The following is a 20,206-nucleotide window of genomic DNA, read 5'->3' on the forward strand; positions in this document are numbered from 1 at the left end:
AAATTATAGCTACGTCATGCAAGGTTCCACATTAGGAGTTACGGACAAAGAAAGGGATCTGGGTGTTGTCGTTGATAATATACTGAAACCTTCTGCTCTGTGTGCTGCTGCGGGTAGGAAAGCTAATAGAATGTTGGGTATTATTAGGAAAGGTATGGAAAACAGGTGTGAGGATGTTATAATGCCGTTGTATCGCTCCATGGTGCGACTGCACCTTGAGTATTGTGTTCAATTCTGGTCGCCGCATCTCAAGAAAGATATAGTACAATTGGAAAAGATGCAGCGAAGGGCGACTAAAATGATAGTGGGGATGGGACGACTTCCCTATGAAGAAAGAGTAAGGAGGCTAGGGCTTTTCAGTTTGGAGAAGAGACGGCTGAGGGGAGACATGATAGAGGCATATAAAATAATTAGTGGAGTGGAACAGGTGGATGTGAAGCGTCTGTTCACGCTTTCCAAAAATACTAGGACTAGGGGGCATGCGATGAAACTACAGTGTAGTAAATTTAAAACAAATCGGAGAAAATGTTTCTTCACCCAACGCATAATTAAACTCTGGAATTCGTTGCCGGAGAACGTTGTGAAGGTAGTTAGCTTGGCAGAGTTTAAAAAGGGGTTAGACTGTTTCCTAAAGGACAAGTCCATAAACCACTACTAAATGGACTTGGGAAAAATCCACAATTCCAGGAATAACATGTATAGAATGTTTGTATGTTTGGGAAGCTCGCCAGGTGCCCTTGGCCTGGATTGGCCGCTGTCGTGGACAGGTTGCTGGGCTTGATGGAACCTTGGTCTTTTCCCAGTGTGGCATTACTTATGTATTTATGTAGGAGAGGAGCAAGGGAAGCCAGGCAAAGGAAGAGCAGACCCGGGTGGGTGGAAGCAAAGCAATCAAGGAGCCTGGAAGCCAGGCAGAGAGAGAGCAGAGCCAGGTGAATGGAAGCAAAGCAATCAAGGAGCCTGCAGCCAGAGAAGAACTACAAACACATGGCTCAGGGCTGTGCCAGTCAAGTGTGCGTGTCGATGGGACCCTGCGCAGCCCAAGGACGCCGCTTGCGTTGAGGTAGGGGACATGACAGTATGGCAACACTTACTTTAGCTCTACTAGCTTCTTTCATCTCCCTTTTTAACCATGCCAGATGTTGGCCTTTCTTCTTCCTTTTTTAATACATGGATATATTTGATCTGTGCTTCTAGGATGGTACCTCTGAATAACATCCAAGCCTGATGTAAATTTTTGACCTTTGCACCTGCTTCTCTAAGTTATGGGGGGGGGGGGGGGGGGGGGTTGCCATGCTCCTCATTTTATCATAGTCTCCTTTTTGAAAGTTCAATGCTAACATATTGGATTCCTGTGTGTACTTATTCCAGAGATTATATCAAATCTGATCATGTTATGACCACTTTTATCAAGTAGCCCCAGCACTGTTACCTCCTGCACCAGATCATGCGATCCACTGAGGACTAGGTCTAGCATTGCTCCCCCTCTTGTTGGTTCCTGGACCAGCTGCTCCATAAAGAAGTCCTTGATTTCATCAAGGAAATTTACCATCCTAGCATGCTCTGATGTTACATTTACTCAGTGAACATCGGGGTAACTGAAATCACCCATTATTATTATTGTGTTACCCAGTTTGTTGACAACATTTCTGCATCTGTCTGTTCATCCTGGCCAGGTGGATGGTAGTACTCTCCTATCACTATCCTTTTCCCCTTTACAAATAGAATTTTTATCCATATGGATTCCAAGATGTGTTTTGTGTCCTGCAGAATTTTTAGTCTAGTCGATTCAAGGCCCTCTAACATAAAATGCTAACCCTCCATCAATTCAGTCCACCCTGTCACTACGATATAATTTGTACCCTGGTATGACAGTGCCCATTGGCTATGTTCGTTATCTTCCTTCCACGGGTCTCAGAGATGCCTACTATATCTATCTTTTCATTTAGTGCAATATATTCTAACCCTCCCATCTTATTTCATAGGCTTCTGGCATTTGCATACAGATGTTTCAAACTATGGGCTCCTTTCACTATGCAGCAGTAAGCACTACCACATGCTTCCCACCTGTCAAAATGCACTATCGTGGTGCATGCTCAGGCATCCTGCAGTAGTTCAGGCATCTGTGCATGCTTCCCTGGCATTTTGGGGAGGCACAGTGCAGGCATGCCCAGCACTAATTGGTTAGCGCAGCTACATTGCCGTATGCCACCCGATTAGGAAATTAGGCTTGTGCACTAATTTGGAAATTAGCACCTTTGCATTAATGGGAAAAATGGAAGTGCAGACATTTTACAGCCACACAAAAATTGGCTTCAATATGTGGCGAAACCCACGTGCTAATTATAGCACATAGCCTCTTTTAGCACAGCTTAGTAAAAAGGCCCCTATGATTGTTATTCCTATTTGCTCAGCAGCTGATAATGATAATTTGCAATCTTTAAAATCTGTCTGCTCTGTATTTAAAGACACATCACTATTGGGATGCTCTGTTTGTCTGTTTTGGTGACATATTTTAAAGATACCTTGTTCTGAAGCATGCTTTTGAGCGACTGTCAGCCTTCCCCCATTTTCTAGTTTAAAAGTAACTTATAAATTGCATCCCCCCATATGCAGTTTATCTCATGTTGATTAACCATAAGAGCTCATGGAAAATCAACCTGAGACTTACTTTGATAAGTCACTTATCTAATTGGTTAAGCTGCAGGAATCAATCTATGTAAAAAAGCTGAAAACGGGGTGCATGGGTGAGGGGCAGGGCACGTGGGCCTCCAAAGCTGGCACAGTACCTAGCGCTTTTTCAGAGCCAGCATTCAGAAATGTATATCAGATAGGCCACATTCACAATCGTTAAATAACTAGAAAGCAACACAATCTTAACAGCAAGATTAAAATCAGTAACATTACAATTTAGCTAAAAGGCCATCATTTTCTCGAGCATGCGGTAATCTGACATTAAGAAAAAGCTTTAAACGCCTCCTATGCATGCACATATCTCTAAAAAATAGTTACATAACTGGTACCTCTCAGGCAGATGCAATGCCAGTACTCAATAATTACATATCGAAGAGATCATATGCACACATTTTAAAGCAACCAAGAAACATACAGAATTTTAACAACTAGATAAAAATTAGTAGAATTTTATGCAAGCTTTACACAATGCTCAGTGTTTTAGTATCAGTATATTTAAAAATGAGAATATACACCATTTTCAAGAAAATGTTTACCTTTCCCTTTAAAAGGATGTGTGTGAAGGTGGGTACATATATATACACATATACGCCACATGCGCATATATTCATTTCATTTGTTTGACATCCAGCTTAATGTCGGGAATAATTCAACAAAGATTTCACAAATCAATGCAACATCAATAATTTTAAATGCTTAAGCCAATCGCCTAACATAAAATAGGATAACCCAGTAGTTTCTCATACTATAGACACCAAAAATAACTTTTAGAAGCCCTGACAGAATATTATGCTTATTACAATAATCCTAAACCCAAATAAAATTAATATAGAAAACTTTCAATAAAGCCCAGCTCTGTGCTCAAACATTCCCTGTCAGCAAGAATTTGCCCTGCTTGCAAATTAAGTAAAACATAAGAGGACACTCCAGAAACCTAAAGACCAGCGAAATGAAAACAAATTGTAGAAAGTATTTTTTCGCCTGGCACATAATTAAGCTGTACAATTTGTTGCTGGAGGATGTGGTCAAGGTGACTAATATAGCGGGATTCAAAAAAGGTCTGGACAAGTTCCTGAAGGAAAAGCCCACAAAAGATCATTAGCCAGGTAGACTTGGCAAAGCCTGGAAAACAGCTATGTGAAACAATCTACTGTTTTTGGGATCTTCCAGGTACTTGCAACTTGGACTGGCTACTGTCGGAAAAAGGATGCTGGACTAGATGGACCTTGGTCTGATTCGGTATAGCTTTTCTTAACAGACTTGGTCATAGTTTTTTGTATGAGAAGTATGAGGTTTAGCACACACATACATACATACATATAGAAACATGATGGCAGATAAAGGCCATATGACCCATCCAGTCTGCCCATCCTCTGTAACCCCTAATTCTTCCTGTTCCTAAGCAATCCCACATGCTTATCCCATGCCTTTTTAAATTCTGGAACAGTCCTCGACCAGGGGCGTATCAGAAAGTCGGCAGTAGCGGGGGCCGAAGCCAGAGTGAGAGGGCACATTATAGCCCCCCCCCCCAGCGCCGCCATTTCCCAACCCCCCCCCCCCCCCGCTGTGGGTACCTTTGCTGGTGGGGGACCCCAACCCCCACCAGCCGAGGTCCGCTTCCTCCTGCCGCTGCGAGGTTTTTTAAGTTCATCGGGATTCGTCCTCCGTCACTCTGTGCTGCTGTTCAAAGAAGCTGCTAGCTGAATGCAGTTTCGGACTGAGTCTGACGTCGCTGCTGCAAGTTGTACATGAGTCTGACGTCCTGCACGTACAATGTGCAGCAGCGACATCAGACTCAGTCCGAAACTGCATTCAGCTAGCAGCTTCTTTGAATAGCAGCACAGAGTGACGGAGGACGAATCCCGATGAACTTAAAAAACCTCGCAGCGGCAGGAGGAAGCGGACCTCGGCTGGTGGGGGTTGGGGTCCCCCGCCAGCAAAGGTACCCACGGCGGCAGTAGGGGGGTCCAGGGCGAAATCTGCGGGGGCCCAGGCCCCTGTGGCCCCACGCAGATACGCCCCTGTCCTCGACTCCACCACCTCCACCGGGAGGCCATTCCACGCCTCCACCACCCTTTCTGTGAAATAATACTTCCTTAGGTTACTCCTAAGCCTATTCCCTCTTATCTTTGTCATATGCCCCCTCATTCCAGAGCTCTCCCTCATTTGAAAAAGGCTCTCTTCCTGTACATAAATGCCCTTGAGATATTTAAATGTCTCTATCTGTCTCCTCTCTCCCTCCTCTCTTCCAGCGTATACATGTTGAGGTTCATAAGCCTGTCCCTACAATTTTTGCATTCAAGACCGCTTACTAATTTCGTAGCCGCCCTCTGGACTGACTCCATCCTGTTTATATCTTTCCGTAGGTGCGGTCTCCAGAACTACACGCAGTACTCCAAATGAGGCCTCACCAGAGACTTATACAACGGCACTATCACCTCCTTTTTCCTGCTGGTCATGCCTCTCTTTATGCACCCAAGCATCCTTCTGGCTTTGGCCGTCACTTTTTCTACTTTAAGGTCGTCAGACACAATCACCCTTAAGTCCCGCTCTTCCTTCGCACGCTGAAGCACTACACCCCCTATAAAAGTTTATACATGTAAAATTTCAATTAACAATTACAGACTCATAAATCAAAAAGAACTAGGTCTACCAGTTAGTATGAGCAGTATATTAAATTTTAATAAACAATCATCAATTGCATTTCCCTACAGATCTGTTTGATTTGTAGCACTAGACAATATACATAGTAACATAGTAGATGACGGCAGAAAAAGACCTGCACGGTCCATCCAGTCTGCCCAACAAGATAACTCATATTTGCTGCTTTTTGTGTATACCCTACTTTGATTTGTACCTGTGCTCTTCAGGGCACAGACTGTATAAGTCTGCCCCGCACTACCCCCGCCTCCCAACCACCAGCCCCACCTCCCAACCACCGGCTCTGGCACAGGCACAGACCGTATAAGTCTGCCCAGCACTATCCTCACCTCCCCAGCCCTGCCTCCCAACCCCGGATCTGGCACAGACCGTACAAGTCTGTCCAGCACTATCCCCGCCTCCCAACCACCAGTCCCGCTTCCCACCACCGGCTCTGGCACAGACCGTATAAGTCTGCCCAGCCCTATCCCCGCCTCCCAACCACCAGCCCCGCCTCCCGATCTTGACTAAGCTCCTGAGGATCCATTCCTTCGGCACAGGATTCCTTTATGCTTATCCCACGCATGTTTGAATTCCGTTACCGTTTTCATTTCCACCACCTCCCGCGGGAGGGCATTCCAAGCATCCACTACGCCCTCCGTGAAAAAATACTTCCTGACATTTTTCTTGAGTCTTCCCCCCTTCAATCTCATTTCATGTCCTCTCGTTCTACCACCTTCCCATCTCCAGAAAAGATTCGTTTGCGGATTAATACCTTTCAAATATTTGAACGTCTGTATATAAAAAGAAAAGCTGAGAAAAGTATAGGGAATCTTATTACGAGGCCATGTCTTTTTTTGGCCTTTTCACCTGCTGCGGTAAAAACGGCCCCTGCCACTGGCGCAGAGACTTTTTTACCGCAGCTTAGTAAAAGGGCCCCTTAGCTGCTTGAAGACTAAAAATTGATTCCAACATTCATGTATATTGTACCTCAAAACTACCAGGAAAATGAAACTTAAAATGATCCCTCAAACATCCATTACTAAGAATCAGATAAAGTAGTAATAAATCATTCATTTATGACAGAGCTTCACCATAAAAAAAATTTAAAACCACTGTATAAGGAGGGGGCGAGTCAAGATGGCGGCGGAGTCGGATGTTGAGTGAAACGCTCCTGAGAAGCTGTTACGGGAGGACATTTTTCTACCTTAGAGATGCCACATACAAAACGAAAAGCAGTGGTGAGGACAGTTCCCCCGCCTCCCTCCACCTCTACTCCGATACAGCCAAACATCGAGCGATTTCTCACCGCTTCCTCGACGAGAAGGGAGCCGGATCCCATAGTGTTGCCGACTAGAGAAGAGGAGTCAACGCTGGGAGAGGAAGTCTCCCTATCACCTCCACCGAATATACTGCCTCCATGTCCGGCGTCGACTGCGGAGTTGGGGGCGATCCAACAACCCACCGGAAGTGTGAGGAGTGAGACGCCATGCGAGGGACCAACTCTGCAATACACGCTGTACTCCGAGGAGATTCCCCGTGAGAAAATGGAGATAAATCTAGAATTGATTTGGCGGATGCTGAATAAAATGGACAAGACATTACAAAAGACATCAGGTGAGGTAGCTACCTGTAATTCTAAAATGGAAGAGTTAAAAATAACAGTTGAATCTGTAAAGCAAGATTTGGCTACAAAAGTTACCAACGTGCAACAGGAAGTAGAAATGCTTCAAAAGTTTAGAGACGTTGTGATAAAAGATAATACAGAGTCTCGTCAAAAGATTGAAATATTAGAAAATTATAACCGACAATTAAATATCAGGTGTTTAAACTTTCCTAAAATCCCAAGTTGCACTTCACTGGATCTTTTCAAGAGATATTTGACCGAAAATTTAAAATTTCCTCAAGAAGCGATACTGCCTATAAATAAATTGTATTATATTCCTAGTGCAAAAAAGGAAGAAGGAGAGAATACGTTACCAAAAGATATAAACTTGGAAAATCTTTCAGACTTGTTGGAACAATCTCTAGACGAGAAATCTGAAAGAGCTACTCTTATCATCTCTTTAGTATTTGAACAAGATCTTAATGCTATAATGAAGATGTACTTTAAAAATAACAAAACCCTCTTTGGAGGTGGAAAAGTTTGGATCCATCCTGACGTCACAAAACAAACTCAGCAAAGGAGGAAGATTTTTCTAGCAATGAGAAGGAGAACTGTGGAGTTGGGGGGTTCTTTTCTATTGGCTTACCCATGTAAATGTATAGTAAGGCTGAATAATACTAAGTATATATTTTATTCACCAGAACAGCTAAAATATGAAATAACAACGAATAGAAATGTCAGGAAACGCCGTATAGTTTATTATATTGATTTTCCTTAATAGTCTTCTCTTTTTATAACGCCCCCCCCCCCCCCCCCCCAGGTTTTTGGGGTCTAAGGAAGCCTCTAAACATGATATACTTATTTTTCCATTATATTATTTAGAAATTTGGATCATGTATAATTTGTTTGTATAAGATTGTTGGAAATAAGTTTAAAAATGTTTCCTTTAACTATGGCTGTATCTCTGAGACAAGTAATTCTTGTTCTCAAATTATAAAATTCAATAAATAAATAAATAAATAAAAACCACTGTATAAATCTTAAAAGTAGATTTAGAGTACTATTTTCAAATATACTTCCTGATGTGGCTAGACAAATGTAGCTAGACAAATGTAGCTTTGTAGGAAGCAATTTCTACATCTGAAACTCAAAGGTTTGGCAATAGATGCTACTAGGTTCTTGATATACTGTCTTTCTCTGCTACAGCCAAAGCAATTTACATATTAAATCCAGCTTTGTACCTGGGGCAATGGAGGGTTAAGGAGTCCTTTTACTAAGGTGCGTTGAAAAATGGCTTGCAGTAGGGTAGGTGCGGGTTTTGAGTGCGCACTGATCCATTTTTCAGCACGCCTGTAAAAAAAAGTCCTTTTTTAAATTTTTGCCCAAAATGGATGTGCGGCAAAATCAAAACTGCCGCGTGTCCAATTTGGGTCTGCGACCTTACCGCCAGCCATTGACCTGGCGGTAAAAGTCTCACGTGGTAACCGAGCGGTAATGACCTATGCCCGCCAAATGCCACTTGGTGTGCGCCAAATACGCGTGGCCGAAAATAAAAATTATTTATTGGATGCACACCAAAATGAAATTATTGCAAGAGCCACGTGGTAGCCAGGCGGTAACTCCATTTTGTTACGCGCTGGGCGCGCTTAGAGCCTTACACGGCTTAGTAAAAGGGTCCCTAAGTGACTTGCCCAAGGTTATCAGCCTCCTGCACTAACCATTAGGCTACTCCTCCGAGCAAATTTCTGGACTTCATTATTGTATTTGGATAATTTATTTCCTTGCATTTTTCTTCAGAGTATAGCAAATTGTAGTTCTATTCCCATAATGTGGGCTATGAGATTTCCTATTTGTATTTGTTTTCACTTGCATCTACTACTAATCATTTCTATAGCACTACTAGTCGTATGCAGCACTATACACATTATGGGCCAGATTCTATATATGGTGCTTAAAAAATCTGCACAGAAAGCAATTCTGCCTAAGCGTATTCTATAAATGGCACCTAGGTTTAGGTGCAGTATACAGGCTACGTTTAGTCGATATCCTAGCACCTAAAACTATGTTCATCAATTTACACCAACGAAAACATGGTGTAAATCCCGTTGTGTAGATTTAGGCACAGAGGACCATATTTTATAACAACACGTGTAAATTTTGGAACGCCCACAAAATGCCCATTTCCTCGCCTATAACCATGCCCCTTTTTGGCTGTGTATATTAGGGGGTCCTTTTACAAAGGCGCGCTAAAAAATGGCTTGCAATAGTGTAGGCGCGGGTTTTGGGCACACGCCGATCCATTTTTTAGTGCACCTGTAAAAAAGGCCTGTTTTCTTCCCGAAAATGGACATGCGGCAAAATGAAACTCCATGTGTTGTGTCATATGCAAATTAATGAGAAAAAAAAGGTATTTCAGATTTAGGTGACCCTTAAAATGAACAACCTAGTTATAGGAGAAATCTGTACCGAAATGCACTGAGCACATAATTATAAACTGCTGGCCTCACAGACTCAAGCCCTGCAGCTCTTCCATTTTTAAAGCTTTCAATTTTACTTTGTTTTAATATTCATGTAAAGAATGAGATAAAAAGTCAAAGCTCATTAAAGGACTAAGAGGTACAATCAACCCTCACTTCAAAAGATGATGCAACAAACACTGGCAAATGAGTTTTCTCTAGATGCCCAAACTTTGATGTTTTTTTTTTTAACATATCAAAAGTCAGAATGTTTTGTACAATTGTTTCTTCACAGCAAAAGGTCACAGGTCAGGCACCTGAAAACCTGCCAAATTCAATTTCTCTTTCAAAAGTAAAGGGAAAAAAATACAGGTACTTTCAGTCTAAAGTAATTATTAATCTGCCTTAGCAATCTGCTCACATGTTCCCTTTTTGGAGGGGCAGTGTTCCTCTTGTCTCTTGAGAAAACCAGTTTACTGAAATAAGGGAACTACATCACAGGCCAAGGCCTTCCATTTAAGGATGCAAAAATGAGGTTGGCATATAAAAAGCTTCCTTTTATATGCCAACCAGGCAAACTGGACCCCTTCCCCTCCAACATATACACAATCCAGATCCCAAAAGTACGAATGGAGCAGTCAGAACCTCCACTAAATTGAATGAATGGTATTGGATATAATAATGCATGTTAACCCCCAGATTCTATATATGGCATCCAAAATTGCCCCAGGTACAAAAGTAGTAAAATGTACTACTTAGACTATGCGAAGGCAAAAAAGGAGGTAAAAAATCCTCACGACACCGTGAAGATGAAACAAAAAAGTGAGGAGAATGGATGAGGATACCAACTGTTTTATATTTATTCACTTAAAAAATTCACTTAAAAAATTACATGTGCATAAACAGCGACCCGACACGGCCGTGTTTCGGCACAATGGCCTGCTTCAGGGGTCTTTATAACCTTGAATGATGTAGTTTAGAATGTTTGTTCCAAGGGAAATAACAGGAAACAAATCTCTCTGGTCTCCTCTCTTCAAAAATAATATATATGAGATATATATATTTTTTTAAAAACGAGCATCTAAATACTCCTCTCCTAAGAGTTATCGGCAAATTGTGAAAAAGCTTTTTCACAATTTGCCGATAACTCTTAGGAGAGGAGTATTTAGATGCTCGTTTTTAAAAAAATATATATATCTCATATATATTATTTTTGAAGAGAGGAGACCAGAGAGATTTGTTTCCTGTTATTTCCCTTGGAACAAACATTCTAAACTACATCATTCAAGGTTATAAAGACCCCTGAAGCAGGCCATTGTGCCGAAACACGGCCGTGTCGGGTCGCTGTTTATGCACATGTAATTTTTTAAGTGAATTTTTTAAGTGAATAAATATAAAACAGTTGGTATCCTCATCCATTCTCCTCACTTTTTTGTTTCATCTACTTAGACTATGGGCAGATCCAGTACCTGTAAAATTAAACTGTAAACTGCTTAGGTCTAGCGGTATATAAATACTGGAATGAATGAATGAGTAATAAGCTAATAACTAGCAATAATTGGGCACTAACTACCAATTATTGCAGTTAATTGGCTCCAAATAGGATTTGCGCATGCATCTTGCTTAAGTGCTATTCTATAAAGATGAGTGCGCTGATTTTTTAGCATACAACTCAAAGGGGACATGGGCGGGTCAGAACTGTTTACTAAAGATGTGTGCAGTATTATATAGAATACGGGAGATCTGCACTCAATTTACGTACGAGGATTTACACCAGGTTTTAGTTGGTGTAAATCCCCATACCCAATTGGGCGCTACGTGCTGTTCTATAAACAACACCCAACTTGGAGTGCTCAATGCACTGAATCTAGTTCTGAAAGTGCAGTTGGTGCATAAGAACATAAGAATATCCATACTGGGTCAGACCAATGGTTCATCTGGCCCAGTATCCTGCTTCCAACAGTGGCCAATTCAGGTCACAAGTACCTGGAAGAAACCCAATTAGTAGCTACTAATCCCAGGGCAAGCAGTGGCTTCCTCTATGTCCATCTCAATAACAGACTATGGACTTTTCCTCCAGGAACTTGTCCAAACCTTTTTTTAAACTCAGATACGCTAACCGCTGTTACCACATCCTCCAACAATATATTCCAAAGCTTAACTATTCTTTCAATGAAAAAATACTTTCTCCTATTTGTTTTACAAGCATTTCCATACAATTTGATTGAGTGTCCCCTGGTCTTTGTAGTTTTTGAATGAGTGAAAAATCGATTCACCTCCACCTGCTTCATACCACTCAGGATTTTGTAGACATCAATCATATCCTCCCCCCCCCCCCCCCCCCCCGAGCCGTCACTTTTCCAACCTGAAGAGCCCTAACTTCTTTAGCCTTTCCTCCTATGGGAGCAGCTCCATCCCCTCTTATCATTTTGGTCGCTCTTTTTGGAACCTTTTCTAATTCCGCTATATCTTTTTTGAGATATGGTGACCAAAATTGAATGTAATACCCAAGGTAAGGTTGCATCATGGAGTGAAACAGAGGTATAATAATATTTTTGGTCTTATTTTGAATCCCTCTCCTAATTATTCCTAGCATCCTATTTGCTTTTTGGGCTGCCGCCGCCACACACTGAAGGTGAAATTAGATCTTACCTGCTAATTTTCTTTCCTCTAGACCCTCCAGACCGGTCAAGACGCGTGGGTTATGCACTCCTACCAGCAGAGGGAGACTGAGAAAACACTGAGCTTTGGATACTGTATATATAACCTGTGCAGTACACCCACTAGCCAGTATAACCGTAACAAAGCAGAGAAACTAAAACACTAACCAAAACTATCAACCCTGTACGTGGACATTGACAAATGGAAGAACAACTTTATGTTCTTTTTATCTGTTTTACTCACTGAGTTCTGTTTGTGCTTCCACAGGTGGGCTATCCAACCACACCTGATTCAGACTCATACTAACAATCATCTGAAAAAAACAAGAGTCTGAATTATGTAAACTACAATCATCAGCTGCCAAGAGATATCCAATTACTAAAGTCTACCTCCTGGCCTACAGAAAACAACCGGGCGGGCTCTTGACCGGTCTGGAGGGTCTAGAGGAAAGAAAATTAGCAGGTAAGATCTAATTTCACCTTCCTCAGCGACCCTCCAGACCAGTCAAGACGCGTGGGACGTACCAAAGCAGTAAATCTCTACGGGTGGGACCCCCTTAGGCCAGAGGTCAACACAGCAGCCCCAAAACCTGCCTCCTCTTTAGCATGAACATCAATCCGATAATGTTTAACAAACGAATGCAGAGAGGACCAGACTGCCGCCTGACAAATCTCTAGAGGAGGAAGCATACTACTTTCCGCCCAAGAGGCTGCTACTCCCCTGGTGGAATGAGCCGAAAAACCCTTAGGTACCGTACGACCCTTCAAGACGTAAGCAGACGCAATCACCTCCTTCAACCACCGAGCTATCGTTGCCTTGGACGCAGCCGCTCCCTTTTTAGAACCGCCAAAAAGAACGAACAGCCGATCAGATGTTCTGAACTCTCGAGTTCTAGATAGATAACACCGCAACACTTGCTTCACGTCCAACTTCGCCAGTCGACACTGTTCCGAGTCTCCAGCTAGATTCCCTAAGACTGGCAGAGAAATGACCTGATTCACATGAAAGTCGGACACTACCTTGGGCAAAAAGGAGGGCACCGGACACAGAGAAACCCTTTCCTTGGAAAAAGACAAGAAGGGCGTCCTACAAGACAAAGCCTGGAGTTCCGAAACTCTGCGCGCTGATGAAATGGCTACCAAAAACACCGTCTTTAAGGATAGATCCTTGTCCGTAGCCGAAGCCAAAGGCTCAAAGGGAGGCCAAATTAACGCTTCCAAAACCAGATTCAAATCCCACGGAGGAACCAGCCGGCGTTGCGGAGGCCGAAGCAATTTCACTCCCTTCAAAAATCGAATCACATCCGGAGACGAAGCCAACGACTTACCTTGAACCTTGCCACGAAAACAAGACAAGGCTGCCACCTGAACCTTCAAAGTAGACAAGGCCAGCCCCTTGTCCAGACCATCCTGCAAAAATTCTAACACATCCGCGACCGAAGCGTGTATAGCCCTCAAATTCCAAGCCAGGCACCAGTGCTCAAAAAGCCTCCAGACTCGAACGTACGCCAGTGAAGTGGACTGCCTCCGGGAACTCAACATCGTAGCAACAACTCTGGAAGAAAAACCCTTCTTCCTCAACTTGCTCCTTTCAAGAGCCAAGCCATAAGCGAGAACTGAGCAGGATCTGGGAGAGTGATGGGACCTTGATACAACAACACTGTCTCTGTCAATGGCAGGGGTTCCGCCACCGCCAGACGCACCAGATCTCCGTACCACGGGCGACGCGGCCAATTTGGAGCTATCAGAATCACCCGACCCGGGTGACGTTCGATGCGTTGAACTACTCTCCCCACTAACGGCCACGGAGGGAACACGTACATCAACTCCTGAGGCCACAGCAGCAGCAGGGCATCGATTCCTTCCGACCGCGGGTCCCTTCTGCGACTGAAGAACCGCCGCACTTGCGCATTGCACGCCGTTGCCATGAGATCCATCACTGGAATCCCCCACACCAACACAATGCGACTGAAAACCGATCGATGAAGCGCCCATTCCCCGGGGTCTAGAGAATGTCTGCTCAGATAATCGGCGTCTACGTTGTCCACCCCGGCCACATGAGCTGCCGACAAGGCCTGAAGATGAAGTTCCGCCCACTGGCACAACTGCGCTGCTTCCTCTGCGACCGCTCGACTCTTTGTGCCCCCTTGCCGATTGACGTAAGCTACGGCCGTGGCATTGTCGCAGAGAACTCTGACAGCCTTGCCTTGAAGCAGCGTTTGTAAATACTGAAGAGCCAAACGAATGGCCCGTGTCTCCAACCGGTTGATGGACCACTGGGCTTCCTCCTGAGACCACCGTCCCTGCGCCACCTGACCGAGACAATGAGCCCCCCAACCGGACAGGCTGGCATCCGTGGTGAGAATTACCCATTCTGGAGCTAACAATGGCATTCCCTTCACTAGGTTTCGAACATCTAGCCACCAACGGAGGCTGAGACGCGGAAGAGCAGTCAGAGGCAAACGCCTCTCCAACCCCTGCGATTGAGGAGACCACCGACTGAGAAGTGCCGACTGTAACTGCCGCATGTGCGCTCTGGCCCAGGGAACCACCTCTATAGTCGCTGCCATCATGCCCAAAACCTGAAGGTAAGCACGCGCTGTCGGTCTGTCCCCCGCCAGGAAGTGACGAATCTGATCCTGTAACTTGCGGATCCGAAGAGCCGGCAACACCACTCGACCGTTGAGCGTCTCGAAGCGCACTCCTAGATACTCGAGAGATTGGGACGGGACGAGATGGCTCTTGCTGTGGTTCACTACCCAACCAAGCGATTCCAGCAACACTACCACTCGCACTGTAGCTACTTCACTCTCCGACTGAGACTTGGCCCGAATCAACCAATCGTCCAGATACGGGTGCACCAAAACGCCCTGTCTCCGCAAAGCTGCCGCCACTACTACCATGACCTTGGAAAAGGTGCGGGGAGCTGTTGCTAGCCCGAAGGGAAGAGCACAAAACTGAAAATGCTTTCCTAAGACCGCAAAGCGCAGAAAACGCTGATGCGCCGTCCGAATGGGAATGTGAAGGTAAGCTTCCGTCAAATCCAGCAACGTCAGAAACTCTCCCTGCCGCACCGCGACAATAACGAACCGCAACGTCTCCATGCGAAAAGAGGGAACCTTGAGCGCTGAATTGACTCCCTTGAGATCCAATACCGGACGCCAGGCATCCTCCTTCTTTGGTACTACAAAATAGATCGAATAGCACCCTAAGCATTTCTGCGCGGGAGGAACAGGAACCACTGCTCCCAGGGCAAGAAGGCGACGCAACGTGTCTCGAACTGCTGCTTTCTTGATTCTTGAATGACACGAGGACTCCAGAAACATCTCGGGAGGCGACTCTTCGAATTCCAGCGCATAACCATCTCGAATCACCCGAGAACCCACTGATCGGACGTGATTTGGACCCAGCTCTGGTAAAACCGACTCAGCCGAGCCCCTACTCGTACCAGAGCCTGGGTCCGCACACCTTCATTGCACATTCCATCCGGAAGACTGTCCTCTCAAGGCAAAGTCATGCCCTCCGCGACGATTCCCTCGAAAGGACTGGGTGCGCTGAAAAAAACGTCCTCTAAAAGACCCACTAGTCCGTCCCGGCCTATACCGCCGGGCCTCAGCAAAACGACCACGAGCAGACACCCCCCTGGTGCCCGACTTGGGTCGTAAATCCGGCAGGCGAGGAATCTTAGCATCACTAAGGCCTTTCACCAAATTGTCCAAATCCTCTCCAAAGAGCATGGTTCCCTTAAAGGGAAGAGAACACAACTTCGCTTTAGAAGCCGCATCCGCGACCCAACCTATCAGCCATAGGGCCCTACGCGCTCCAACTATCATAGCCATATTCTTGGCGGACGCCCTCAACAAATCATAAAGGGCATCCGACAAGAAAGACGAACCCATCTCGAGCTTGGCTAATTCCTGAACTCCGGAGGCCCCAACCTCCACTGACTCATCCAGGAGTTTTTCGGCCCAGCGAAAACATGCTCGGGCTACTAAGCCCCCACATACAGAGGCCTGGAGCACGAGCGCCGACAAATCAAAACTACGCTTAAGGAAGGCGTCAACCCTCCTATCCTGGGGGTCGCGGAGAGCGGCTCCGCCGTCTACCGGGATAGCCGTCGCTCTAGTCACTGCTGTAATCACTGCATCTACTGTAGGGCCTTCAAGGAATCTTTGTCCTGCTGAGGAAGAGGATAGAGCCGCGCCATTGCCTTAGAGACCTTGCATGGAGCATCCGGTGACTTCCACTCCTGGGAAATCATCTCCCGGAGGTCCTTGTTCATAGGAAAGGACCGCGCCTTACTGTGAATACCCTTTACCAAAGGGTCCTGTCCAGATTCACCCACGGGCACCTCAGGCTCAAACTTAAGTGTCACCGTGACCTGGTCTATGAGCTCCGCAAGCTCATCCCTATGGAAGATTCTGACAACAGAGGGGTCCTCACCAGGTAAGGCATCAATAAGGTTAAGAGAGTCTTCAAACCCCTCTACCTCCTCCTCAATACCTATTGGGTCTTCCGAACCCAGCTGAGACAAACAGTCCCCATCTTCTGACCATTCCAACCTTGGTCTTTTAGTCAGCATAGAGCCATGACCCTCCTCCACCTGAGGAGGCCCGGCCTTCCAGGCTTGGAACAGGGTCCACACAAAATCTGGAGGAAAACCGACACTTCCTGAGCCCTCCGAGGGAACTTTCTGCCCTAAACCGGAGGAAGCTGGCCCCACACTCGGCGCATCCGCGGATCGCGCCTGATTCAAAATGGCGGCCGTTCCCGCCGAAACTGCAACCGCAGACATCGCGCCTGCCTGCGATCCCGCTGACACCAAAACCGGCGATCCCGTCGGAACTTCCGCGGCCAACACGGGGGGAGCCGAAATCGACTGTTTAGGCTCACCACAGAGGCGACACTGACCGCCCGCCGTCTCTAACCCCCACCGCGAACAGGCACGACATCGAAGCAGCTTGCCGGTCATAATAAAACACACACACAGTCCGCCTTCGCGCCAAATACCCTGTTAAGCAACTTCACACTGCTCTCCCGTCTAGTGCAGGGAACTGAACTCCCCTTCCGTTCCGCACTAAATAAATAATAAAAGGCTCTTAAAGGCCCAGAACACTGCTGGCAGCTGAAAATTGTGAGGCACTCAAGGCTCCAGTACAGAGAAAGCAGCCGAGGCACAGAGCTGCCACTTATTCAGAGATGGAGAGCAGCTTAGGGGGAGGGACCCGCAACACAGGTGTAACACCCCAGGGGAAACACTGGGCCCCACCGGACCCAGGGTCCCGAAGCACACTTTTTTTTTTTTTTTTTTCTATTATCCACGTACAGGGAGACACAGAATGAACCAAATTGGAACAAACAACCCAATTCTTACTTCCTATGAGGAAAACTACCTCACCAGACCAGTGAAGACTGCACAGGCTGGTTTCTACCTCTGCTGAGACTGAGAAAATACTGGCTAGTGGGTGTACTGCACAGGTTATATATACAGTATCCAAAGCTCAGTGTTTTCTCAGTCTCCCTCTGCTGGTAGGAGTGCATAACCCACGCGTCTTGACCGGTCTGGAGGGTCGCTGAGGAACAGAAGATTTCAGCATATTGTCTACAATGACACCTAGGTCTTTTACTTGAGTGCTGACTTCTACAGTGGACTCTAGCATCAAATAACTATGATTCGGATTATTCTTCCCAATGTGCATCACTTTGCATTTGTCTACATTAAATTTCATCTGCCATTTGGATGCCCACTCTTCCAGTTTCCTACAATATTTCTACAATTATTCACAATCCACATGCATTTTGACAACTTTGAAGTTTCATGTCATCTGTAAATTTAAATACCTCACTTGTCGTTCCAATTTCCAGATCATTTATAAATATGTTAAATAGCACCGGTCCCAGTACAGATGCCTGCAGCCACTATTCAACCTCCTCCATTGAGAAAAATTACCATTTAACCCTACCCTCTGTTTTCTGTCCAATAAACAATTCTTAATCCATTGCCTCCTAACTCCTTAATTTTCTCAGGAGTCTTTCATGAGGTACTTTGTCAAAAGCTTTCTGAAAATCTAGATACCAGCTACATTCAAACATGATAACCATGCTGTTAACTGTAAATTAGCTTGTGATAGTACAGCAAAACAGAAGTATAGATGTATTAATGCAAAAAAAGTTACAATGAGATAGACACATTTTTATGGTATTGTCTATATGTAAAGTATGGTAGTAGTTTTACACCCTCTCTCATGTTTACACACCAGTAAGTGCACACTGAATAAACTTAGGGGTAAATATTCAGAAGGCAGTGTTTTTTTTGTCACTGCCAGCATTATTCCTGGATATCCAATGCCAGGGCATGTCCGGGCACCAGCACTGAATATCCAAGGTTTATATGCCAGGCTATGTCTTATATGGTTAAATGCGATATTCAGCACTTAACCACCTAAGCAAACCCACATAAAGACAGAACTGTGATTTATGCAGTCCCATTTATCTGGTTAACTTAGGCAGTTAAATGCCGACTCCATCCTCAAATCGACCTCTTAGTTAAAGGGAGTGACTGAAACTCATCAGTGATAGAAGGTGCTATCAACATCATTAATTTTAGACCTTACAGGTCTCCCTGCGATGTCAGAAGAGTTTGACATACGTATAGATTATGAATATATGCAAGTCCTATCTGCATCCTATTTACTGAAAATCTACAAACACATTTATCATTCTAAAATCCTCTGCCCTAGGTCTTCAAAACTTTGACCTGAATTAACACAAGTTTTTTTGTTTGTTTTTTTTTTCTGTTGTTGTTGTTTTTAGCTTGTAACCTGAGTCTCCAATGGCTTGACTCAAATCCAACTCAGGTCTGTTATTCTTTCTTTCAGTCCCAATTTACCTGGTCCATTTTGAACTGTTAGAAATACCGACACATTCATGCCAACATTAGACACTCTTAACTCAGTTACAGCTAGTCATTTAGACAGTTACCACGTGTAAGCGGGAGGGGGGAGGAATAGTACTAGGCTTCTGAGTTACAAGCAATCCCTCAATTCTTGTTTTAAGTAATGTAAACTCATAACAAACAATAGTGTAACAGCAATTATGGCACTATCAAATTGAAAAAAATATCACTTCTTGAACCTAGAATTATACATTTGGCAAAATTAGACACAAGCAGAGGGTGATCGCTTATGTTTTTTAAAATGCACCTGTATAGCTTCATCCCTTCTGTCTCCCCCACCCTCCAATATCAAAACATGTTGATTCACAGGTTATTGTGTGAGTTTCTTTTTTTATGAAACTTATTTATAGAGTTGCATAATAGCTTCTCTGGTGACCTGGCACATGTTCAATTGTCTGTCTGTACAAATCGAATCTGTTACTGGAAATTTCTCTCAAAAAAATACCAAGGCATATGAACCTGATAAAAAGGATATTACAGCAAACGGGGCAGGTGGATAAGACTCTGAGGACAAATATGTGATAAGAGATCCCCAGGGGTAGGCAGCGGGAGCAAAGGGCTGTTTAAACAAAGATGAATCATTTTCATCCTAGCCCAGTGACAACATTTTCCCTTTTCTTCCAAACATCAGCCGTTTACAGCCCTTTTATATTTATTTAGAAAACACGACAGACACATTCATTCTTTTGCAGGCACAATCCACATTAGATTACAAATGTGATGTGAAAACTCTATTGAGTTGTATTCTTTGCTAGTGATATTATTCACCTGTTCCCCAGGCCTGCACATTTCTCTTGGCAAAAAGTACAAAGCCGATGTCGTACACCGTGTCACTGACTATAAGGTGGAGGGGAGAATTTATAATTCTCCATTTCCTGTGTGGCTTAGGTGAAACAAAATTTGAGTTATCTTGGGTGCCCAGCTCCGATTAGGTCTGGATATTAATCAAAGTTTGACAGAGGCAGAACTTTTAAAGTGCCGGCACACTGTTTCCATGTCTTGTCTTATTTCCTTCATTTAAGTCTTTGCTTACCGTATATTAGAGAATTTCAGGGACTTTCAGAATTTCCTAAGTATGCAACAGAGAGGCATTAACACACTTCTGAAGCAGCAGAAATCCCTGAGAGTATAAGAGCATAATGTTTTGCAAAAGAAAATAATTAAAATAAAGCACTTTTTCTCCACTTCAGCTAAC

General features: G+C 44.5%; 1 protein-coding gene and 1 long non-coding RNA gene across 5 annotated transcripts in view; one reads left to right on the plus strand and one right to left on the minus strand.

Annotated features, from left to right (window-relative positions):
• Nucleotides 1-20,206, minus strand: part of RPS6KC1 (ribosomal protein S6 kinase C1) — a 335,059-nt gene that overhangs the window by 60,058 nt on the left and 254,795 nt on the right. The gene's annotated exons all lie outside the window — the stretch shown is intronic.
• The window catches only part of LOC115465521, a 74,547-nt gene continuing 64,198 nt past the window's right edge, over nucleotides 9,858-20,206 (plus strand). Inside the window, exon 1 of one of the 2 annotated variants that reach the window (XR_003941423.1) lies at nucleotides 9,858-9,931. This is a non-coding gene — a long non-coding RNA (uncharacterized LOC115465521). The remainder of the gene's footprint in view (nucleotides 9,932-20,206) is intronic. The other variant, XR_003941424.1, reaches the window with a different exon arrangement.

This window comes from Microcaecilia unicolor, chromosome 3 (assembly GCF_901765095.1).
Source record: "Microcaecilia unicolor chromosome 3, aMicUni1.1, whole genome shotgun sequence".
Classification (NCBI taxonomy): domain Eukaryota; kingdom Metazoa; phylum Chordata; class Amphibia; order Gymnophiona; family Siphonopidae; genus Microcaecilia; species Microcaecilia unicolor.